The sequence below is a fragment of the Staurois parvus genome, unplaced genomic scaffold (assembly GCF_062004578.1).
Source record: "Staurois parvus isolate SC_StPar_1 unplaced genomic scaffold, SC_StPar_1.0 ptg000436l, whole genome shotgun sequence".
Taxonomy (NCBI): Eukaryota; Metazoa; Chordata; class Amphibia; order Anura; family Ranidae; genus Staurois; species Staurois parvus.
This window is the reverse complement of record NW_028318232.1, coordinates 1,944,980-1,971,667: the sequence shown is the minus strand read 5'-3', so window position 1 is coordinate 1,971,667 and position 26,688 is coordinate 1,944,980. Positions and strand designations below refer to the sequence as shown.

General features: G+C 38.3%; 1 pseudogene; it reads right to left on the bottom strand.

The window, feature by feature from the left end:
- Positions 1-6,408: 6,408 nt before the first annotated feature.
- LOC149454170 (uncharacterized) overlaps positions 6,409-26,688 on the bottom strand; it is a 67,187-nt pseudogene continuing 46,907 nt past the window's right edge.

Below are 26,688 nucleotides of genomic sequence, written 5' to 3'. Positions count from 1 at the left end.
GTCCCTGTACGGCCTCCCATTGCTGCTGTCTCCATCGCCACACTCTGCCATGTGCCACTTTCAGGTCTCCTCACACTGCTGGTGTGTTCCATTTTTTGTCATAGGGTGCTGGCAGATTATGGGCCTCCCATAACTGCTGCCAGGCCCCTAATCTGCCATGGGCCCCTATACCGACTCCTCATGCTGTGACGTTGCAACAAGGTGGAATTCAACCCTACATATGTTAGACCGCCTTTACGAACAGCAAAAGGCCATCACAGATTTCCTGATGTTAAAAGCAGATAAAGGTACTCCCTGTGTAACTTAGATGTCAGCCATTGGCAGCTCATGCGTGACACCTGCGCTTGCTCAGGCCCTTTGAGGAGGCCACGCTATTCGTGAGTCGGCAGGACTATGGGATGAACGACGTCATTCCTCTGTTGCACGTCCTGGAACAAATGCTGTTAACAATGGCTGGTCAGGGTGCGGTAGACGTGGCGCACAGATCTCAACGCCACATGGCCCCTGTGGGGGCAGGACTGGAAGAAGAGGAGGAGGTAGAGGAGGACATTGGTGCTCAGGAATTATTGAGTGAAATGGGTGGTTTTTCCACTCAGCGGACAGGAGTGGAGGAGCAGGAGCATCTGGTAGAGGAGGAGGAAGAGGAGACAGAGGACCTAGACGCACCGTGGCAGTATGCTGTGGAGATGGAGGCAGGGAGTCCCTCGCATTCCTTGGCACAAATGGCCCATAGCATGCTCGGTTGCTTGCGTAGCGACAGCCGAATAATAACCATCAGACAGAGGGATGACTTTTGGCTGTCCACCTTGTTGGACCCTCGCTACCGTTCAAAAATGGTGGCCTTTTTCACACCTGCTGAGAGGGAGGCCAAAATAACGTACTATAAAAAACACCTATGTAGTCAGCTGGTCTCTGCCTGTCTGCGCCAACGTCCATCCTCAGACACTGTGGGCCCTGTGCGCTCGTGTTCCGCTGCCATGGCAGCAGGGGAGGGGTGGGGTGGTAGGAGCAGTGGCAGCTCCACCAGCAGCGGCTGCCTCAGTCTGCAGTCGATGATGAGTAGCTTTCTTCACCAGCGCAGTGAGGAAACTACTAACCAGCCGCAGCAGCAGCAGCAGCATCAGGTGGACCTGGAGCAGGACCTCAAACAACAGGCTTAGGCCTACTTGGACAGCACCCTGCCAACCGAGGTAGACAATCCCCTTGACTACTGGGCAACTAAACTTGACCTTTGGCCCCAACTAGCTGAATTTGCCCTTGAAAGGCTGTCATGCCCGGCCAGTAGCGTGGCATCGGAGCGCGTGTTTAGTGCGGCAGGAGGTATTGCAACTCCGCGGAGGACACGACTGTCCACCCAAAGTGTGGAGAGACTCACGTTTGTGAAAATGAATCAGGCGTGGATTAGTCTGGATTTCAAACCACCAGTTCCTGACACAACTGACTAAATCCGCCATGAATCATGCCCCAAACATGTGCCACTTTCAGGTCTCCTCACACTGCTGGTGTGTTCCATTTTTTGTCATAGGGTGCTGGCAGATTACGGGCCTCCCATAGCTGCTGCCAGGCCCCTAATCTGCCATGGGCCCCTATACCGCCTCCTCATGCTGCTGCCAAGTCCAGAGTCTCTCATGGGTCCCTGTACGGCCTCCCATTGCTGCTGCCTCCATCGCCACACTCTGCCATGTGCCACTTTCAGGTCTCCTCACACTGCTGGTGTGTTCCATTTTTTGTCATAGGGTGCTGGCAGATTACGGGCCTCCCATAGCTGCTGCCAGGCCCCTAATCTGCCATGGGCCCCTATACCGCCTCCTCATGCTGCTGCCAGGTCCAGAGTCTCTCATGGGTCCCTGTACGGCCTCCCATTGCTGCTGTCTCCATCGCCACACTCTGCCATGTGCCACTTTCAGGTCTCCTCACACTGCTGGTGGGTTCCATTTTTTGTCATAGGGTGCTGGCAGATTACGGGCCTCCCATAGCTGCTGCCAGGCCCGTAATCTGCCATGGGCCCCCGTACCGACTCCTCATGCTGCTGCCAGGCCCGTAATCTGTCATGGGCCCCTGTTGTCGCTTGTTGGCATATTCCGCTCGTTCAGATGCTCCTTCTCCTGCTACTCCTCTTCACGGATTCCGTCAGCAGTCTTTCTTGGAATCCGTTTCCAAGAGACAACAGTTTGCGAGCACGCACCCGACGGTGCAGAAGCTGAACGTCCTCCTGTCCAAGTTGCTGCTGCCAGGCTCGTAATCTGTCATGCGCCCCTGTACCGCCTCCTCATGCTGCTGCCAGGTCCAGAGTGTGTCATGGGCCCCCGTACCGACTCCTCATGCTGCTGCCAGGCCCGTAATCTGTCATGGGCCCCTGTACCGCCTCCCCATGCTGCTGCCAGGTCCAGAGTGTGTCATGGGTCCCTGTACGGCCTCCCATTGCTGCTGCCAGGCCCGTAATCTGCCATGGGCCCCTGTACCGACTCCTCATGCTGCTGCCAGGCCCGTAATCTGTCATGGGCCCCTGTACCGCCTCCTCATGCTGCTGCCAGGTCCAGAGTGTGTCATGGGTCCCTGTACGGCCTCCCATTGCTGCTGTCTCTATCGCCACACTCTGCCATGTGCCACTTTCAGGTCTCCTCACACTGCTGGTGGTTTCCATTTTTGTCATAGGGTGCTGTATGGCCTCCCATTGCTGCTGCCTCCACCGCCACACTGTGGCTCCACACTCTGGTTTTGGCCCCGTGACTGCCCAAATGAGTGAAGTGTGCGTTGATTCTAAGATCGACGGCACTCATCTGCATGTCATACTGACTGACAGTATTATTTCTCTTCCCCAGCAGACTCCAAGGGCATTTAAATTAAAGGTACAGTGTTCTGCACTAATATTAAGTCTCTCTGAAGCCTAGAAACACCCTTTTTTAAGTTAAATTCACAGCGAATTTATTCGACTCGAATCGAATATTGTCCACGAATTCGCCGAATCAGTCGAATCGAATTTTTCATTTCTTCGCTCATCTCTAATTAGAATGAATATAATTGTTAGAGGCAGTATTAGGCACGATAGGGTTGCTAGCAAAGTATCTCTTCAGTGATAGCTGTCTCGTGAATTTATGCACGTCAATGTAAGCTTGAAACTTATTAAGCTTATTGGTAGGGGCATATTTCAGGCCCTTATCTAATATATTAAGTTCTTCCTTAGTAAGTTCTCCATCGCTAAGGTTGAATATACCTTTGCCTGCTAAATTCTTCATTTTTTTGATGCATCTATTAATTTTCCTGCTTCCTCTCTTTCCCCTATATTGTCGCTTCTCTTTCGCACTCTCCCTTCCCTAAAAAAACGCTGTTGGGTATTATCGTTATAATTGAACTGTATGTTCCTCCTTGGAGTGGATGGAGGGGCTCTATGGGTTTGAGGTTGGGAACCTCCAGGCTACCTCTCCATTGAGGTCTCTAGTGGGATTGTTGTGGTGCCCCTCTTGTTCATGGGAGAAGGCTGGTAAGGAGTATGGTAAGGTTGGTAAGAAGTGGGCCAGGATATGGCGTATGACGTTGAGAGTTAATATTCTGGTGACCAGATGTGTAATTCCTCTTGTGTGTGGTATTTCTACCCGGGTGCCAACAATAATCCCTTGAACCGATATTTTCAGCATGAAAATTACGTAGGGGTTAAAACCTATTTGTAAAAGGCACATTAAAATTCTGTCTATGAGTAGCATTTCTGAATGGTTTTGGTGATCTATAGTGTCCATTGGAGGAATGGACAGTATGGTATGGTGGATTAGGATGATATTTAGGTTTAAGAGGTGTAGGGATAGGGATGGAAGGAGCTTGACAAGTTTCAAGCTTACATTGACGTGCATGTGCATGACCACTCTAGATAACACCCTGAATGCCGTGGCTGACTTAGACAGAAATGGAATGCTGACTAGTACGGCAAAAACGACACAATCCCGTGTCTGCCCATTCATTACCACCTACTCAATGCAACATAGGGCTATTAGTGGGATCGTTAAAAAGAACTGGGACATTTTGAAAACAGACCCGATTCTTAGAAATATTCTACCTGAAAAAACGGAAATAATTTTCCGTAAGGCGACAGCAATTAGACATCATTTAGCACCGAATACTCTAGACCCACCAAAAACTATCTCATTGTTTTCCAATTTGAAAGGTTTCCATCCATGTAACAGATGTGTTATTTGTAAATGCAATAACATTAGAAAACAAAAAATAGAATCATTCTCTTCCTACACTACAGGGAGATCATATGTCATAAGGAATTTTATCTCCTGTAACAGTAGACATGTAGTCTACATGCTCGAATGTCTCTGCAACAAACAATATGTGGGTCGGACAACAAGGAGACTTAGAGACCACCTCCACGAGCATGTCTACAATATTAAACGAGGCTTCAAGAACACTCGTCTAAACATTATAGACTGTGCCATAACAAAGATCCCACCTCCCTCAAATGTGTGGTGATAGACATAGTCACCCCACCTTGGAGGGGTATTCACAAAAAATGGGTGGTCTCACAATTGAAGACTAAATGGGTCTATGAATTAGGCACCTTGCACCCTATGGGACACAACATAGAAGTTGATTTGAATTGTTTCATAGACAACAGTTCGTTTTTACTACTACTCTTATTATGTAGTTTATTATGTGTTTTAGCATGATTTCTATTTTACACATCTGGTTTAGTAATATTCAACATATTTTCACCGATTTTACTCCCCGCATATGTAGTTTTTACGCTTCCTACCTATTCTATTCTATGTTTCAAGTTTATTTTATGGAGCATATTTTATCATTTTTACTATTCATTTTATAATACTATTTGTTTATCATCATTGTTTTTATTTAATTTTGACATTTTTTGGATTCATGTGTGGATTCAATTCTATATGTGTGTTTATTCTATTTAATTTTTTAATCTCTATTTATTAATTTATGGTATCTATTATGATTCTAATATGATTTTACAGCGTACATTTTGATATGGATTTATACTTTTTACAAATACCGGTTTTATGGATAATTATGCTTTTAAGAAGTAATAACACCTAGTTTATTAGATTTACTATTGTTTTCTAACAAACAAGTTTCTTCACCTCCTACTAGACCTTTCCATCTTATGAATATCCTTATTATTCTTTATATGTGGGACAGTTCTTATCGCACTGGAATATACCATCTTATATTATTACTCCATTCATATGATGTAAATATTGCTCACCTTCTTTCATTCTATTTTACCTGTTTTTATCCTTTTTTTTTTTTCCCTATTGGTTGAATCTGCCTAAACAGGGGTCAAAATGTAGTAATTACCTCTATTGGAGGTGTTGTCTAAATTAATGTGCCAGTTTTTATCTATTAGTTTCATCCAGAACAGCATAATCAGCTGTTACTGTGACTTCTGATCCACAACAAAATGGTGCGGACATGACCGCGCATGCGCACTACTCGCCCTCCGGCAAAATGGCGGCAACGCGGTGCGCATGCGCTGTACCTATATAAAGCTACAGCGATTGTCAAAGCAGTGTTGATCTCTGTTGTAATTTTAGAGTTGTGAAAAAACTCTATTAGTATTCCTGTATTTTTAGGAAATTGTGGGAAGAAATCCTTTTCAAAGCCAGTTAGGAAAAAGCAGTGTGACTTTATTTGATCACACACCAAAAAGATACAAAGTTAATACAAAAGTAGAAAATTGAAATACAAAAAGATATGTAGCTTAAAATAAAAAAAAAATAAAGAGTATAAGTTGTTCGTTCCTTGACTATAAGAAGAAACATTTAGTTCCTTTGTTCAAGCATATGACCATGTGCTTTTTTAGTGTACGTGTGTCTGAATCCTTAGTAAGCAGAAGTGAGATCTTTGAATAGGCTAACCTACCTAAAATGCACCAAAAACCAAGCCCTCCCACAGTCTTTTGTTTCAAATTCGCAGGCTCATTAACCACTCCCCTTGTCACCTCCCAGTGTAGCAAGCTAGTAACAAGTGTTTCTGTTCAGTCACAGCTAGGCTAATTAACATGACTGACAGACATTCAAGAGGGGGTACAACTGGAGTTTTTATGTTACAACTGTCTGAACACATGATTTATGAATAAAATTTAAACTCTCAGACTCATTATATGAAATCAAAACAAGGTATACATTACATAGCTATAAAGAAAATATAAACCTATACTAGGCCTTCCGTAATTATCCAACCCAGACACAAATAATTCACATCTGTTACTACTCAATTCAAAACCTTCCATTCACATCCAAATAGAGGGTCCATTATATTATCCTGGCCAGGCATATATCAGAACTTACTAGAGACCGAATTAAAATTTAGATATTAGAAATTAATATTACATTCCCCTTTGAAATATGAAAATTCATATTTTAATATATCATACACACTCATTTTATATCACATACACACAGGTTTTGATTTAGTAATTTCAAATGTATCATTATTTGTAACTGAGTCAGCAAAACCAGAAAGTATTTTTCTCTTAAGTATATTTTGTAATAAATCATCTCCTTTCCTAATTTCACTTCTAATTCGCTTATAGAAAGTTCTCATTTTACACATCAAACATAACTGAAATATAATACATAATATGATAATGATAAAAATATTTATTATAGGATGTAATAAAATATTTCCTGCTGCAGATGCAACTGAAGTTTTTCCCCACATTGATACAGTACGTTTAAATTTTGACCACCAAGAGTGACCTGAAAATTCAGACCATTCATGTTCTATTTCTTGCAAATTCCCTTGTTCATGTTTAAATAATATTTCTGCCTTTTGGAGTTCATCTGATAAAGCTATCAGTAAACCTTTATCTTTTTGAATAACATTTGCCCAATCTCTCAAAGGGAATTCATCCACCTGAGATATATTGTACTGTATGGGAAGAGCACTTACATTTTTCATAAGCATGTTTGTCAAGTTCATTCTCATCCCATTAACACTTATTGCTAAAATATCTTCTTCTATACAGAACAAACCTCGACTTAAGTTTTCTGTATGCGTACAAGAAGAGAAGAAAGATTTAACCCTTTCTGAGTTAGACATAACTTGGAAACAAACTTTCTTTTTATCTACTATTGAAATTAACTCAGAAGTGGTTTTAACCTTTTCTATCCTTGCTGAATATAAAGTATGGTTATGGTAACAAGAATGAAATATATATAAAAAAAATGCAGCGCTCTTAGAAAAATATTAATGAAACACAGTCCAATGAAAGAAGTTCTCCGTGATTCCCAGTCCAAATGGTAAAAATTCACACTAACCAGAAAGCGTATAAAAATACGCATGTGTATATATATCCTGAAGACTCCCCTCTCCTCTCAGGTCTGGTCAAAGAAATAGCTGGGAAAGATGGAAATCCTACGCCCTCATGTGGTGAAAGAATGGTCCAGCAGGTCAGAGAAGTATCAATCTGGATAAGCCTCCCCCTTCACAGGAGCTGACACAGGGATCACTTAGGGCTGTAAGAATTGAAGAAGCTCCTCACAGGAGACATAGGGAAGCACTCATAGTGTAGTAGGTAAAGCTTTTATTCCAAAAACATAGGTGCATAATGAACAAGATATTGCCAAGTATGGATGAACACACTGACCCTTTAGGAAATCAAGATGGCCGCCGGGCCTCCTCGTGGCACCGGCGGCTTAGTGTCAACGGCGTCCTGGGTTCCCACTGACGCGTTTCGTGTGCACGCACTTCTTCAGAGGTGGAACATAGGACTGCCGTGACCATCTCCTCGTACATATATGTCGTATCTAGCGCATGCGCACTGGTACGGCGCCATCTTGCCGAAGTCCGGGCGTCCGCAATAACCAAGTGCGCATGCGCGGGTGCCATTTTACCATGGGCAAAAGTGTATACAGACGACAATGGTACAGCTCCATACTGCTGGAGTCCGGGCGTCCGTATTGCGCAAAAGCGCATGCGCGGGCGCCATTTTGCCGTGTGCCGAAAAAAGCAATATACCCAGCGCTGTCAGAAACACAATCACTGATGCCAAACTTCATTTACGCTATGAAGCGACTGTAAAATAAATGATGTTATAAGGAAAACACCATCAAGAGGCATCCAGTGTAAAGTAGTGCATAGGAGAGGGGAATTTGAAAAAATTCACAAATAGTGTAAAATAACCAGATCAAAGGTTAACAAAATTACCGGTAAGTATACTAGTATCCTGACTAAGGGGCCAATCAGTCCATAAGCCCCAATGCATAAAACAAAGTTTATGGTTGAAATTCATATATCGGTCTAATTAAATATCAAGCCGTATACATAGGAAATATTCCTATATACTGGGCAAAAGCAACATGGTAAAACAGCATTTTAATAGGATCTTAAAATACCTATCACATGGAAGTTAATCGAGGAAAATCAAAAACCATGATGATGAGGTGATTAACCATTAGCCGCCCGGCCAATAGCCGTTTGGCGGCTTGAAAAGCGCTGCAGCTTTCCGGGTCCACGCCATTTGGCGTGCTCCCGCACATGCGCCGTTTGCGCTATTGCAGAGCGGCGCAGCAGCGGGATCTGTCACCGCCCGTGCACCTCGGACACGGCCGATGACAGATCCGAGTACCGGCTCCCGTTGCCGGTACCATGTGACCTGCCGCGACCAATCACAGCAGGTCACATGACAGTTGTATACAATGGATGGCTTCATTCATGATGCCATCCATTGTATACTAGTGCCTAGCTGTGAATGGTCACAGCTAATCACATGCACATGTCATGTGATTAGCTGTGACCAAATCACAGCTAAGCACAAAAAAAAAAAAAAAAAAAAAAAGCTGAATGAATCGATTTCATTCAGCTAAATGCTTGCTTATAGCAAAGTAATTCTTTGCTATAAGCAAATTGTGTAAAAAAAAAAAAAAAAAAAAATACTGATCACTTCCCCAAAGTAGTACAATGTTACTATGGTAACATTGTACTATTTTGGTCATAGTAAAATATGAAAAAAAATCTTAAAAAAAATAAAAAAAAAATGTAATAAAAAATTAAATATAATAAAAAAATAAAAAAAAATTAAAAAAAAATATAATTTTTTTTTTTTTTCATACTGTCACCAGTCAGTGTCCCTGTTCACCGCCATGCCAGTTATATGATGACGCTGTACTGCACTGGTGACAGTATGTAAAAAAAAAAATAGTGAAAATAATATTTTTCATTTTTTCATTTTCGGAAAAATTATGACAAAAAAATACAACTTCAAAAAACTCGCCATGCCTCTTATGAAGTACGTCCGACTGTCTACTCAGCAAAAAGGGGTCATTTGGGGATATCTGTACTATTCTGACATTCTTGGACCTCAAGAAATTAGATTGGCTGTCAGTACTTCAGGATTGATCAATATTCAGATCTATACCATAGTTTGTGAACTCTATAACTTTCCTACAAACTAAATAATACATCCTAATTTGGGTTATTTTCACCAAAGACATGTAGCAGAATACATCTCGGCCTAAATTTATGAAGAACAATTATTTATTTGTAAACTTTTATAACAGAAACAAAGAAAAATGTGTTTTTTTTTCAAAATTTTTGGTCTTTTTTTGTTAATTTAGCAAAAAATAAAAACCCCAGCGGTGATTAAATACCACCAAAAGAAAGCTCTAGTTGTGTGAAGAAAATGATAAAATTTTAGTTTGGGTACAATGTTGTATGACTGCGCAATTGTCATTCAAAGTGTGAGAGCGCTGAAACCTGAAAAATGGCCTGGGCAGGAAGGTGTAAAATTGCACGGTATTGAAACGGTTAAAACAATAAATGTTAAAATACAAAATAATAAACGCATGTATCATAAACGTGTGTCATAAAAAGTCATAAAAGACAGGAAGGAACATGATGCAATTGGCACTAACCAGATAAATATGGAAAGGCCTACTTGAAGTCGAGTCTAATGTCGTATAAACGCATGTATCAAATGGCAAATATTAATTACAATATCCCAATAAATGCAGAGAAGCTGGAGATAGATCTAATCCAGTCCTCTTATGCATCCTTAGTAAGTGTGTAAATGTTAAAAATGCATACATATAAAAAATGAAATAAAGATATAATCAATCCCCGCCGACAAATAGAGATAGTTCTCGTGATAGAAGGTGTTATCAGCATAATTAGCTGAGCATCGCAGGCTCAACTGTTATCAATATAACAGTTGACATCAAGTTCGATGTTCAGACCTGCGGGGTGTAAAGTATCCAGTTCGAAAATGTGTTTTGTCTCTAATTGTGAGACGGCCCTAGTCTTAAAAGTTCCTCTCCAGTGTGAAGTTACTATATCAATGCCAACAAATCTCAGACTGGTGGGGTCTCTATGGTGGTGTTTCCTATAGTGGAGGGACAAGGAATGTTCCTTGTACCCCTTCTTAATGTTATTGACATGCTCCCGAAGGCGATCCCTAAGCTGCCTGGTTGTCCTCCCGATGTATTGCTTAAGGCAGGGGCATTCCAGTAAATAAACAACGTATCTACTATTACAGCAAATACATTTTTCAATATTATTTGATTTCTTAGTTTGGTTAGAGGTGAAAGTATCTATCCTTCTCTTCCTCACCCCATTGCACTTGCAGGTGATACATTTATTACATGGATAAAAACCTGTGTAGTTAAACAAAGTAGGAGGTGGTATGGGCAAAGTGACAACATTGGGAGCTATTTTGTCCCGCAAGGTGGATGATTTGCGGAAAATGACTTCAGGTTTCTCCGGAAGTACCTTGGCAAGCGTGGAGTCAGCCTTCAAGATCCCCCAATTTTTAGTGATTATGTGTTTTATAGATCTGTGTTGGACCGAAAATGTAGTAATAAATGGGCAAACCAAATTTTTAGATGGTTTGGTCTGAGTACTTAATAATTCCTGTCTATCCGTATTAGCTATTAATTCCATAATATCATTCAAATTCTCCCTATCATAGCCTTTTTCAAGGAATCTTTCTTTAAGAATGTTGGCCTGCGTATGATAAGTATCAATACTGGTGCAGTTTGTCCTGAGTCTGAGGAATTGTCCTTTCGGTATTCCTGCCAGCCAACTAGGATGATGACAGCTTTCAAGGGGAATGAAACTGTTACGATCAGTAGGCTTAAAAAAGGATTTGGTAATAATATGCCCATCCAAATTTAACAAGGTGAGATCTAAGAAGTCAATTTCAATATTACTGTAGTTATATGACAATTTGATGTTCACTGTGTTGTTGTTGAGAGTGGTGAAAAAGTTAATAAGGGACTGCTCCGTGCCATTCCAAAATAGAAGCACGTCGTCAATGTACCGCTTTAAAAAAGTAATTCGGGCCAGTCCATAGCGTAAATATTATCCTCCTCCCAAAAGGAGGAGGGGGCAAAGTTTGCCCCCAGCCTGGCCAATCTGTTTATGTCCTTTTGGGAGGAGGATAATATTTACGCTATGGACTGGCCCGAATTACTTTTTTAAAGCGGTACATTGACGACGTGCTTCTATTTTGGAATGGCACGGAGCAGTCCCTTATTAACTTTTTCACCACTCTCAACAACAACACAGTGAATATCAAATTGTCATATAACTACAGTAATATTGAAATTGACTTCTTAGATCTCACCTTGTTAAATTTGGATGGGCATATTATTACCAAATCCTTTTTTAAGCCTACTGATCGTAACAGTTTCATTCCCCTTGAAAGCTGTCATCATCCTAGTTGGCTGGCGGGAATACCGAAAGGACAATTCCTCAGACTCAGGACAAACTGCACCAGTATTGATACTTATCATACGCAGGCCAACATCCTTAACGAAAGATTCCTTAAAAAGGCTATGATAGGGAGAATTTGAATGATATTATGGAATTAATAGCTAATACGGATAGACAGGAATTATTAAGTACTCAGACCAAACCATCTAAAAATTTGGTTTGCCCATTTATTACTACATTTTCGGTCCAACACAGATCTATAAAACACATAATCACTAAAAATTGGGGGATCTTGAAGTCTGACTCCACGCATGCCAAGGTACTTCCGGAGAAACCTGAAGTCATTTTCCGCAAATCATCCACCTTGCGGGACAAAATAGCTCCCAATGTTGTCATTTTGCCCATACCACCTCCTACTTTGTTTAACTACACGGGTTTTTATCCATGTAATAAATGTATCGCCTGCAAGTGCAATGGGGTGAGGAAGAGAAGGATAGATACTTTCACCTCTAACCAAACTAAGAAATCGTATAATATTGAAAAATGTATTTGCTGTAATAGTAGATACGTTGTTTATTTACTGGAATGCCCCTGCCTTAAGCAATACATCGGGAGGACAACCAGGCAGCTTAGGGATCGCCTTCGGGAGCATGTCAATAACATTAAGAAGGGGTACAAGGAACATTCCTTGTCCCTCCACTATAGGAAACACCACCATAGAGACCCCACCAGTCTGAGATTTGTTGGCATTGATATAGTAACTTCACACTGGAGAGGAACTTTTAAGACTAGGGCCGTCTCACAATTAGAGACAAAACACATTTTCGAACTGGATACTTTACACCCCGCAGGTCTGAACATCGAACTTGATGTCAACTGTTATATTGATAACAGTTGAGCCTGCGATGCTCAGCTAGTTATGCTGATAACACCTTCTATCACGAGAACTATCTCTATTTGTCGGCGGGGATTGATTATATCTTTATTTCATTTTTTATATGTATGCATTTTTAACATTTACACACTTACTAAGGATGCATAAGAGGACTGGATTAGATCTATCTCCAGCTTCTCTGCATTTATTGGGATATTGTAATTAATATTTGCCATTTGATACATGCGTTTATACGACGTTAGACTCGACTTCAAGTAGGCCTTTCCATATTTATCTGGTTAGTGCCAATTGCATCATGTTCCTTCCTGTCTTTTATGACTTTTTATGACACACGTTTATGATACATGCGTTTATTATTTTGTATTTTAACATTTATTGTTTTAATCACCTCATCATCATGGTTTTTGATTTTTCTCGATTAACTTCCATGTGATAGGTATTTTAAGATCCTATTAAAATGCTGTTTTACCATGTTGCTTTTGCCCAGTATATAGGAATATTTCCTATGTATACGGCTTGATATTTAATTAGACCGATATATGAATTTCAACCATAAACTTTGTTTTATGCATTGGGGCTTATGGACTGATTGGCCCCTTAGTCAGGATACTAGTATACTTACCGGTAATTTTGTTAACCTTTGATCTGGTTATTTTACACTATTTGTGAATTTTTTCAAATTCCCCTCTCCTATGCACTACTTTACACTGGATGCCTCTTGATGGTGTTTTCCTTATAACATCATTTATTTTACAGTCGCTTCATAGCGTAAATGAAGTTTGGCATCAGTGATTGTGTTTCTGACAGCGCTGGGTATATTGCTTTTTTCGGCACACGGCAAAATGGCGCCCGCGCATGCGCTTTTGCGCAATACGGACGCCCGGACTCCAGCAGTATGGAGCTGTACCATTGTCGTCTGTATACACTTTTGCCCATGGTAAAAAGGCACCCGCACATGCGCACTTGGTTATTGCGGACGCCCGGACTTTGGCAAGATGGCGCCGTACCAGTGCGCATGCGCTAGATACGACATATATGTACGAGGAGATGGTCACGGCAGTCCTATGTTCCACCTCTGAAGAAGTGCGTGCACACGAAACGCGTCAGGTGGAACCCAGGACGCCGTTGACACTAAGCCGCCGGTGCCACGAGGAGGCCCGGCGGCCATCTTGATTTCTTAAAGGGTCAGTGTGTTCATCCATACTTGGCAATATCTTGTTCATTATGCACCTATGTTTTTGGAATAAAAGCTTTACCTACTACACTATGAGTGCTTCCCTATGTCTCCTGTGAGGAGCTTCTTCAATTCTTACAGCCCTAAGTGATCCCTGTGTCAGCTCCTATGAAGGGGGAGGCTTATCCAGATTGATACTTCTCTGACCTGCTGGACCATTCTTTCACCACATGAGGGCGTAGGATTTCCATCTTTCCCAGCTATTTCTTTGACCAGACCTGAGAGGAGAGGGGAGTCTTCAGGATATATATATACACATGCGTATTTTTATACGCTTTCTGGTTAGTGTGAATTTTTACCATTTGCACTGGGAATCACGGAGCACTTCTTTCATTGGACTGTGTTTCATTAATATTTTTCTAAGAGCGCTGCATTTTTTATATATATGAATTTTGGGACTTTTTTATGCATTTTCCTTTAATGTTCAGCTGCTGTAACTGTTGATGAGCGCTTACTATATATTTTATTATCCTTTATCAAGAATGAAATATACCTTTGTCTTGATTAGGTAGACAAATAACTTTAGACTGAAATTGTAAACATGAAGACAGATCGAATTGTTCTAACTCGAAATTATTATCATTAAATGCAAAATCTGTATATTGTAGTTGATAATATAGTAACTGTGTGTTGCTAACAGGTAATCCCAAGACAGTGATTGGAACCAACATTTGTTCTTTTCCTGCTACAGGAATCATTGAAGAACTATAACATATGTTCTGATAACATCCTATCCATTTATTTACCCACAGATCTGTATGGTTTATGGCATATACATACTCTCTGGGTAAATTATGTACAATACCTAGAGGAGTTATTCCACTTTGAAAGGCTTGAGCTATTATTTTAAAATTTGTGGAATATTCCATCTGGATTTCTAAACATGCTCTGGCTATATGGGAATGATGTTCACTTGTCATTAAATTAAGAGTAATATTCTGTAAATGTAATATAGATGGACCCATAATATTGGCTGTTTTAATCACCATGTTCTCCAATATCTGATTTAAGTTTCTTTGCACTTTAATGCTATTGCTTCCCACTAAACCAGCTGTCTCGAGATCAGACTTTAATGTACTATTGTCCATACTATTTGTAATACTTCCAATAGTACCAACTCCTCCTCAAAAACCTTCAACTATACCACACTTATTCCTGTGAGGATTCTTAATATTAGTTCCAAACCATCTTTCAATACCTGATTCCATATTAACCAGATGTTCCTGACATTGTGGAAACCTTGAGAGTTTCCATTCTGAAATATTGAAGTTCCACAATATAATAACAAACTTTCCTTCTCTTAAAAGGAGTCTGGTTTGGAAATGGTTAATTTGGAAAAGACTAGCTGGAATAAATTTCTTATCCGTGCACTGTGTTTTTTTTGGGGGATATTACGATTACATTTGTATTCACACATTTCATTGGATAATTTTCTATTGATATGCAGCATTCATATATACCTGTGTCATTAATAGACATAGTGTTTTGAAGATACACAAATTTATCATTATCCTAGTTCAAATTACCAAAAATACTTTTATGGATAATATCAGTTTTATAATGATTAAAACTTCCCAAAAATTCACCATTTCTTTTCCAAGTTAATAATGAATTTTGAGGTAAGTGTATTTGTGTACTACACATCAAATTCAGATTATCCTTTCCTTCTATGAGTCTTAAAGATTGAGGAGATATTTTTATCTCTGGGACAATCAAATCTACCACAGTTACAATTACTTTGCCTTTAGTTTGAACCAAAGCTCTTACTACTTGGAAATACCATATTTAACTATGTCCTCTTTTTCATTCCCATTTATATTCAGATGTTCGGGATCAAGAAATTGTGAATAACTTTGTAATTGATAACAAATATCTGTTTTAGAACTTCCTATTTTTCCAGTATTTAATATGGCTATTGTAATATCTCCTGACCAAATAGTAGACTCCTTTCCTTTTAAAACTATTAACCAGAATCCCATATCTGATAAATTACATTCAAAGTTACTAGTTTTGTTATTGATTATATAAGATCCTTTTATTTGAACAAATTTTGATTTAGACTCTATTTTAGCTCTTACTTCAATATCATTACTATGAACGAAATACAATTCCATACAAGTTCTTCCGTAGCCTATGCACACATATCCTAACAAGTCTTCAGCTGTATTAATGTCACTGTCCTTTGGAAAAAATCTTTTGTTCCTAATAAGTGTAATGTCTTTCTAACTTCTCCATTGCTGGAACAGTTTATGATGTAGATTACCAATTATGTAATTGTCACTAGAAAAAAGATCAATCCTGTGATGATAAGTCTTTCCTTTTTACTGCTTTGATTTTCTTTATGTTCTTTTGTTGTAATTTTTACTTTTTTCTGGAATCTGCGATTCTTTTTCTTTTCCAAATTTTTTAAATCTATTTCTGTAAAAGAAATGCAGTATCATTATCTCGATATAAACAATTTACATTGGTCAGTGTGTACCCGCATTTTTTGTTGTCTACTAGCATTTTTCACAGAATTTAGGGGTCTTTGAACTTGTACCATTACTCCTTGAACATCCAAAATATCAAATGGACCTTCCCAATTGCTTTGCCATGGTCCAGTTTTTCTGAATGTTTTTATCATTACTTGTCCTCCTTTTTCAAACTTTGAAGAATGTGGAGGAACCATTTTTTCCATGCGAGTAGCTGCATGTGGTACAATAGTGTTCAGATTGTCTTGCAACATCTGTAACCACTTTGTTTTTTCTATTGCCTCTCTTTGCGGTGTAGACAAAAAAGGTTAGTTCATGGGAAACACAAGCGGCATTTTCCTTCCTGTCATTAACTCAGAAGGAGAATACTGTGTTGTAGAAGATGTTGTACTTCTGACACTCATCAGAACCAATGGTACAGCATCAACCCAAGTATTTCCTCTGTCCAATAACATTTTTGCAATTCTTGATTTGACAGTGCTATTCATTCTTTCCACAATACCTGCAGATTGTGGATGATATGGCACATGAAATCTCTGTTGTATTCCTAAGATTTTACACATTGCCTGCATGAAATGGGTTCCTCTGTCACTAATGAGGTTTGTTGGTATACCCCAGATTGGAAAAACATGATTAATTAGCATTTTAGCAGTTGTTAATGCATCATCTTTGCGAACAGGCAAAATTTCAACCCATTTTGAGAAAACATCAACTACAACTAAAGCATATCTGTACCCATTTTTACCTTTAGGTAACGGTCCTATATAATCTAGTTGTAATGTGGACCATGGTCCATCTGCTGGAGGAGTTCCTTGTAATGGAGGATTTTGACCCTTTGGTCAAGGATTCACTTGAGCACAGATTAGACAAGATTGAACTACACTGTCTACTGTTTCTTCCATTTTGCCCAGTAAAATGTTTCCTTGAGAATTTCAAGCAATCTTTGTTTACCTCTGTGACCTAGGCTTTCATGATTGTATTTTTTAAATTCTACCTATAGATGCTGCAGTATATCAGGACACAGAAACCCGTGTAAGTCATGACACAAAATCCCGTTTTCAAAAAACAAGATTTTGGATCAACCTGAGAAGCAGAAAGAGATGAATCCCTTTTCTGTTCTTCTGCAAAAGAGGGAATCTGTGTGTCTTCCTAACAACATTAACTGGGACTGGTTCAGACTGAATCACTGGTTCTCCATGTAAAGCTGCTTCTTTTGCTAAGAGATCAGCTGTTCTATTGCCCACACTCATCTCATCATTGTCCTTCCTATGAGATGGAATTTTAACAATTGCATAGACAAAAGGATTTTCCTCTGCAAGTTCAAACATTGATTCGAGTGTCTCTTTGTGCACTAGGACTTTATTGGATGCATCTATAAAACCTCTACATTTCCAAATTGGTAGATGATCAGTCAGGGAACGTACAACATATGAGCTGTCACTATAGATCACTAATGGACTTCTGTTCTGTTCCTTGTCTAATGTCATCACAGTTTTTACTGCTTCAAGTTCTGCCCTTTGAGCTGAAAAATGTCCTGGCAATTTGTGCTGTATGGAATAATTACCAAATTGAATATCCACTGTAATAATTACCAGACATACAGTATCTCGAACCATCAACAAATACAGGTTCATCAGTTTTCTCTGCCTCTCTATGAAAAAGAGGAGAGGAAGTCTCTTGGACTTCACATAAATATTCATGTTCTAACCCGTTGTATTCCATCAACTGAGGTAGGACATACTTGGCATTATGTTCAACCTGTAATTGCTTAGTTGATAAAGCTAACAACCATTGAGAAAATCTTTGGTTAGAAACTCCAGGAACATTTTTCTCAAAAAGGAACTTCAATGTGCTATGTGGGGTTTGTAGAATAATTTTGTTGAATCTTACAATATGCTCTCTTGTTTTTACTGTATAATGTACTCCCACAAGTTGTCTGACACAATCATCAAAACCTCTCTCTACTGGGGAAAGAAGACGTGAGAAGTATCCAAGACTTCTCCAGACTCCTCCCTGTTTCTGAATCAAGACAGCTGAGATTGCAGTTTCTGAAGCATGCACCTGCAAAGCAAATGGTGCTTGCTTATCCACAGTAGCCAAAGCTGGAGCTGTTTGTAAATCATTTTTCAACATTTCAAAAACCTTTTGCTGGATTTCTGTCCAGGGACCAAATACATTTTCCTCATTGTGCTTCAACAAATCATATAGTGGTTTGGCTTTTTCTGAAAATGATTCGATACAATCTCTAGAAAATTTACCAAACCCAGAAACTGTCTCAGTGCTTTGAATGTTGTTGGTACAGGACGTGACGCAATAGACTCAATTTGGTCTTGTAAAGGCTGTCTCTTTCCTGGACCAATCAGAACTCAAAAAAATGTTACTTCATTTTTCATGAACTGAACTTTGTGTGTATTCAGCTTGAGACCTTCGTCTTGCAGAAATGTAAACAATTCTGCCAAGAGGGTCATGTGTTCAATCTCAGTATCCGTCATAGTTAAGATATCATCTACATATTGGATTAAACAATCTGGTCTAGAAAATTTAGACAAAACATTTGCTAATGCCTGATGAAATATAGATGGAGAAGAATGAAATCCTTGAGGAAGAAGGTTAAAACAATATTGAACATTTCTGTGAACAAATGAAAATGTGTATTGGCAGCTCTCAGCCAATACTAAAAAATCCATTTGCAATGTCAAGTACAGAGGACACTTTAGCATTGGCATTTATTTGCGACATGATGTCTGGAGTTTCCACCACAATGGGTGTACAACTTGGAGTGTATTTGTTTAGCATTCTTAGATCTATCAATAATCTGTATGAGGAAAGAACAAACAGAGGGTGCACAGGCCTAGTGCATTACCATAAAAAATGTTTAATAAGAAATAAAGTAGGTGTTGTACTCACAAACGACAATAAAGTCAAGGCACATCATAAAAGAACAGCTGGGTCAACACCGTGCTGAGTAACAGTCTGCAATAGGGAGTGTAGACATCCAATACACTGACGCATTTTGAGGACTTGCCTCTTCCTCATAATCTGTATGCACTAGGGTTATCACGCTTTGCCACTACCCACAAGGGATTATTTGTAACTGAATTAGCTTTCCTGATGATACCCTGTTCCAACAGTTCTTTTATGATTACTGATACAGGTTCATCAGGTTCTGGTGGCAACTTGTATTGTTTTAATGGGGGATGGTCTTTGCCTTGTATATCCACTTGCACATCTTTAAACAGTCCTGCTTCATTTTTACCTTGACTCCAAAGTTTTTTGTGTAATTGTACTAACTGTTTCAATTCCAAATTATCTCCTGTATCTGGCCATTTATAGTCAGCATCAATTGCTGCTGTCAAACAGATGCTGCCAACTTCGCAATACTCTGCTGGGTCAATTACCTTAAGCTTACGATTAGCAGGGCCTTGCCAAACAATGCCATTGGCTAAATTAATTATCCACCCTCTTTGAGACAAAACATCTGTACCAATAATGTTCTCTACGCCTTGGCAATACCAAATGTCAATTTCAGTTTTTGGCCGTTAATTTTGGCTTTTACATAGGGACGCTCACACTTGTCTAAGAAAATTAGAGCTACATAATCCAGACAGTGAGGCTCAAACTCCCTTTCTTTCACCAGTCATGGTGAAGGTAATAATGGCTGTCTTAAAGTATTGGATGAATGTGAGTTGTTCACATTTCCTCCATTACCAATTGAGATTTCACTGAGCTCTTTTTATCAGAGGAGCATGGGGTGAAGATGACTTAACTTCCTGTGAATGAGGTGGAGCAGACGGTTCAAGGGGAATAAGTCCATTTTCTTTTCCCAAATTTCTCATCTGAATGTCTTTCAAAAATTTCCTGCACTGCCACTTAAAATGCCCTGGCTTTGAACAATAATAACAATTAAGTGGTCTTTGAGTCCCTTGTCTTACTCTGTCATTCCTGCGGGTCCTGTGTTGAATTATCCTGATTTTCATTTCTAGGATAACTATTCTGAATTGTAGCAATTTTTGGTCTTACATTACTTTGCTTTAATTGCCTTCTTACTTTGTCTTACTTTGTCTACAAGCTGCATCATCTAAATTATCCTTTCCATTAGCAATCAACAAAGATGCTGGATCAAGATACTTACATTTTTTTAACAAAATCTTTAACCATAGCAGGAGTCTCTTCCTCTAAATTAAATATCATCCTGTATGCTTTACAAAATCGAATTCTAAAATCAAAAGGATCATCATTAATAATAGCTCTTATGGAGTTTAAAATTTCCAAACTAGGTGTCTCCTCTCCAGTAGTGAATAGCAACAACTGACATAATCGGTCTGATGCATTGCTATGAACTTCCATATCATCCTCATCAATATATGGCGTCTTGGTTAATCTACGAGCCATAAAACTTGGGATCCATAATCCAAAAATACGATTTCTTTGATCGTTATTTAATTGGAACGTATCGCAAAAACTCTCAAAAAAATCTGAGTTATTAAAAGAATCTACTTTCATATCATATGCAGGTATATCCTTCAATATTTTCATTAACTGATCCTGAGTCTGTAATTTCAGCTTGGGTGCCCTGGCAAGTAACTTCTGCCTTTGAACAGTAGCCTCACTACTCTGGAATATATGAGGTCTGTGCATTATCGGATTGCTTTTTCTTAAACAACACAGCTATTTGCGTGTTTCTTGATATTGCAACATTTTGAGATTCAATTTCTTGCTCAAGATGCTCAATATAGTTACAAAATGTTTCACAGTTTGTACAATTGGATTCAATAGTATCATGCATGTTTGTTCTCTGTATGACATGTTCACTTTCTTCCTTATTTACAACACAAACCACATTCTTCTCAGGCAATTCAAACACCATAGAATTGAAAACTCTAACTAGCTTCATAATGTTACGCAATTTTTTTTTCTTATTATTAAATGAAAATCTAGATCTATCAATATCAACATTAGCCTGCATACATTGCTCATACATAGATTTCCACAAACCAGTATCAGAAGCATGGCTAGCTAAACCTTGAAATTCCAACTTCAATGAGATTACCTGTGAGCCACTAGGAGTTAAAATGTGAAATAAGAATAAGTTCACAGGCTCCTCTTTACATCCTCATATATATGTATATTAGTGATAGACAATAAAGTATAAAAAATGGTGCTGCGCCCTATGAGTGAATGTGTGTCTAAATTTATTAGAATAGTGACTAAAATTTAAATAATGAACTGCCTATAGCAATTCATTAAATAGCTTAGTGGTAAAAAGTGTCAAACAATATTAGCCAATATTAATGACAAGAATATGATTAGAAAATAATACATAAAGATTATACATAAAAAAATGTCCAATTCATGAGAGAATCCATTTAAATATAAATCCCATCATACTTCCGACTTCCTCAATAAGCTGTAATAGGCTGCTCACACAATCCAGGTAGTCTATATAGAAAAACTACTGGACTACAGATCAAAGGTTTACTCTGATGTATTCCTTTGTGGAGCATAGACTGGATGGTTCTCCTCCTTGCTGCTGGTCATACTGCTATGGGTGAATCCAGGATATGGGTCCTCCCTTCAACAGGCTCTATGTGTTTTCTCCCTATTGCTCCAAGTGTAAACCGGGAGGAAAAGATAGAGGGGTAGTGCCTTATCTTTGATATAAAAGAGAATATTTATTTGTGCTAATATTGCACTCGCAGATTGTAAAAACATTCAGCGCTTTTGGTAAAATACAGTGTGTCCAGCCTGCGGTTTTTTAGGCAGTGTGTGAATCGTCCCTCTGGGTGGTCTATTATCATATAAATAGTACTATATAAACACATTGTGTCTTATATGTATATATACTTCACTCTATTAACATAGAAAATAGAGCATGATAGCTAAGGAAGTATGTATTTCCTATGTACAATCTATAGATACCAGAAATGAAATAACATATAAAATAAAAGTGAATAAAAATGAATATAACATGAATTGAAAAGTAAAGATAAAAATAAAAAATGGTGGAAATAATAAATTAAAAATAAAAATAAAAAATGGAAAAATAAATTTAATGAAAAAAAAAAAACTTAGGTTAACTTCCTAGATCTATGGCTAATTAAAGATGGAGTACTATATATACAAAAAAACTTCTTTAAAAAAACAGATAAGAATGTTTACATATCCACTAAAAGTTACCATCATAATCCATGGATCAATAATATCCCTAGAGGCCAATTTTTGCACTTGAGACGGAACTGTAAAAATACAAAAGACTATAGAGAACAAAGTAACATCTTAGTCAAAAGGTTCATAGATAAAGGGTATAAGAGAGAAAATATAGAACAGGTGAGAAAGCAAAATGAGGCACTTGATAGAAAACACCTATTAGAACCCACTACCAAAATTAAACCGAACATGAATAACAATAATGTAGCTATAATTATGCCATACAATAAGCAGTACAGAGACATACAACAAATTATTATCAAACATTGGGATGTATTAAAATTAGATAAAGATTTAAAAGGTATTATTCCAACTAAAGCCCAATTTATATATAAAAAAGCCCCCAATACCCGGGACAAAGTGGTCAAGAACATCTTAAATCCACCTAGTAGCGGCACCATTTTTTATACTTTATTGAAATTCCAACTTGCTTTCATTAGCTAATGAATCAATAAATTCCATTTTTGCTACTCACCAAATTTAGCAAATTTTCTTCTTTATCGTGGCTTTCTGGACGTAAAGTCTCATCTCCACTTGGATCCTCAGCTCTCCACAACCACCATCTTCCGATCTAGGTTCTGCAATCTTTTCCGAAGCTTAATCAATCAATATTTGGTATTCAAAGCCAGTTAGGAAAAAGCAGTGTGACTTTATTTGATCACACACCAAAAAGATACAAAGTCAATACAAAAGTAGCAAATTCAAATACAAAAAGATATTTAGCTTAAAATAAAATAAACATAAAGAATATAATTTGTTCGTTCCTTGAATATAAGAAGAAAAATGTAGTTCCTTTGTTCAATCATATGACCATGTGCTTCTTTTGTGTAAGTGTGTTTGAATGAAGTGTGTGTGAGTCCTTAGTAAGCAGAAGTGAGATCTTTGAATAGGGTAACCTACCTAAAATGCACCAAAAACCAAGCCCTCCCACAATCTTTTGTTTCAAATTCGCAGGCTCATTAACCACTCCCCTTGTCACCTCCCAGTGTAGCAAGCTAGTAACAAGTGTTTCTGTTCAGTCACAGCTAGGCTAATTAACATGACTGACATACATTCAAGAGGGGGTACAACTGGAGTTCTTATGTTACAACTGTCTGAACACATGATTTATGAATACAATTTAAACTCTTAGACTCATCATATGAAATCAAAACAAGGTATACATTACATAGCTATTCTAAAGAAAATATAAACCTATACTAGGCCTTCCGTAATTATCCAACCCAGACACAAATAATTCACATCTGTTACTACTCAATTCAAAACCTTCCATTCACATCCAAATAGAGGGTCCATTATATTATCCTGGCCAGGCATATATCAGAACTTAGTAGAGACCAAATTAAAATTTAGATATTCAAAATTAATATTACAATCTCCCCTCTGAGGATGTGCGTGGCATGAAAGGCCTAAGGAGGAATCAACACGCTGTAACGTCACGCCGCCAGAGGCACGTGCTGGTCCGGCGGCCATCTTTGTGTATGGTTAGTTACTTTGCATTACTGTACTGCCTATTTTCATAGAATAAAGTTGAAGGAATACTACACTATGGGCACTTTCTTTATGGCTCTTTTATGGAGCCACTTAATTAAAGAGCCCGTGGAATTTCCTGATTGATCCAGTACCCAGAGGAGGGAATCCCTGTAAACAGGTTGCAGACCCATCCATCCTAAAGGGGACCTCTGGATGAGCAGACTTCACATATTCACTGGTGTGTTGCCTTATCCCTTGAAGGAAGATCATCACACACCTACTATACCTCACACCCCAAGTGTTCCTGTGGTGAATAAATTAATGCATATGATCTATGCGCATCTGGTAAGTGCACAATTCTACCATTTCTTCCGAGCACCAGCATATTGATTTCTGCTTCAACTCTGGATCCTATCTCAGCTTATATTTCTTAACTATTACTTACACCGTTTATTGACTGATTTAATTTAGTGTTGAACCTTATTATAAACTTGAAATATAAACATATTGCTAACTATTGCTGATTTCCTTCAAAGACTATATCTATTACTGCTAGAATATAGCCATCTACTGAAATTCAAATTTCGAAAAGAATAGAATAAAACAATAGAATAGAAAATAAAGAATTAGAATAGAAAAGAATAGAATAAGAATACATTTTAATAGAATAAAATAAAATAAATGAAATTATAATAAAATAGAATATAACCGTCTTCTGAAATTCGAATTTCAAATAGAATAGAATAGAAATAAAATAGAGTAAAACAGAATAGTATAAAATAGAATAGAAAATAAAGGAATACAATAGAATAGAGTAAAACAGAATAGAATAGAAAAGAATAGAATAAAATAGAATAAAAAATAGAGGAATAGAATAGAAAAGAATAGAAAATAATAGTATAGACAGTTGCAGAGCGCTTAACTGGGAAAACTGGCAGATTTGCAGCTGGATCAGTTTTAGAAGTGGCAGAAGGAGTCGACCGGTAGCTCTGGGAACCGATTTGGAGCTGGCAGTGGCTGAACATAGAGATGAGTGAAGGAAAAATGGCCTCCACTCACCTCTATGGCCCAGGAGGACCAGAGTGATGTCATTTCTGGTTCCGACGCCACAAACAAGGCAATTTTTTATTTTTTTTAAAGCAAAAGATAAAACAATGTTTTTTGATCTTTTGCTTTTAAAGGTCTTATAGACCCCAGATCTCTCCATAAAGAGGACCTGTCATGCTGTATTAATATCATAAGGGATGTTTACATTTCTTGCGATAGCAATAAAAATGATTTAAAAAAAAGGGACAGTGTAAAAATAAAATTATTGTAATAAAATAAATAATAGAAAAAATTTTGGTAGTTTGAGCAGTGCACTTTAAGAGTTAAGTATAATAAGTTTTAAATAAAAATACTAATGTGGAAGCAGAGAGCACTATATGTTCATCCTTCTTCTAAGTTTTCCACTGCCCAGGTCTGGAAAATCCTGAAGTATGGAATTAGACTGTGAAACACCTGAAGGCTGGAGTGGAGACGTGCACATTGATTGGGATATATCATATTAAGCACCGGTGATAAGTGGAAAAGTCTTGAAATAAGGAGTGTGAAGTTGTATACAAATTGTAAATATAGAAAACCTCTGCGTTCCTACCCTAATCCCTACAAATCTATTAAAGCTGCCAGCATCCAATCATTTACCTGATGATTAAATGAAAATACAGAGAAAAAAATGATGTGGCGCTACTACAACTAATAAGTGAAATAATACATATATGTGGAAGATACCGCATAAATAACAAATTAGGTACTAATGTAAATCTTATAAATATATAATATATATAGAAAATATGAACCTCTCAAGTGCTTCCCGTGAAATAAAACACAAGTAAAATCAGAAATATAAATAAAAAGTGAAAAAAATATTAAACACATATGTGTGTGTGCACATGAATAGTGTTAAAAATCAGAAATGTCCATACAAGGACTATTAGTGCCCAATTGATCCTATAAGGATCTATAAGTGTTAGTGAACCAACCAACTAGTCCAAATGGGACTACAATTGCTATTGTGCTCCAAACAAACAAATAGTGACAAACACATAAAGTGTAAACCTGATAATGAAAAATGCATGAATAATCATGCGTCAAAAAAATGATCACCTCAATCAGGCAAAAAAATTCAAATAAATACCCACATGCTTAAAGTGCATAAACTAAATCACGTGCTATGAAAAAACAATATCACAAAGAACAATGCACGTCATTAAATAACTTAAAAACGTGTAAACACATATATAAATGTCCAAATTGGTCTAAATCACCATACATTTAATAGAAGAAATCACTCGTGAAGATGGGTAATAAAACTGTGGAAGGTGACGGGGGGGGGGGTTAGTATCCACAAGTGACAGAAATGCGCGCTCACCTCCTTGCCTTGACCCACACGGGGCCAAAACACTTTTAGGATCACTAATCCTGGATCCTGCATGTAAGAAAACTCCTCCAGAGCAGCGTCACTTTCTCCTTGGTAATCTCCCCCTCTCAGGTAGGTAAAATGGTGGCAGACCGCCTCTCCCTGTGATATCATGTAATGCAGCCAATATGCTCGTTATGAAAAACAAGCAGAAGCTCCCATAGTATAATACCATTTATTAATGCAAAGTGCAGCAATCAAATTTTCCACAAATGCAAACTCACATTTTCCTACATCTTGTATAAGGCACAGATAGGAAAAACCTCATGTTCTGGGT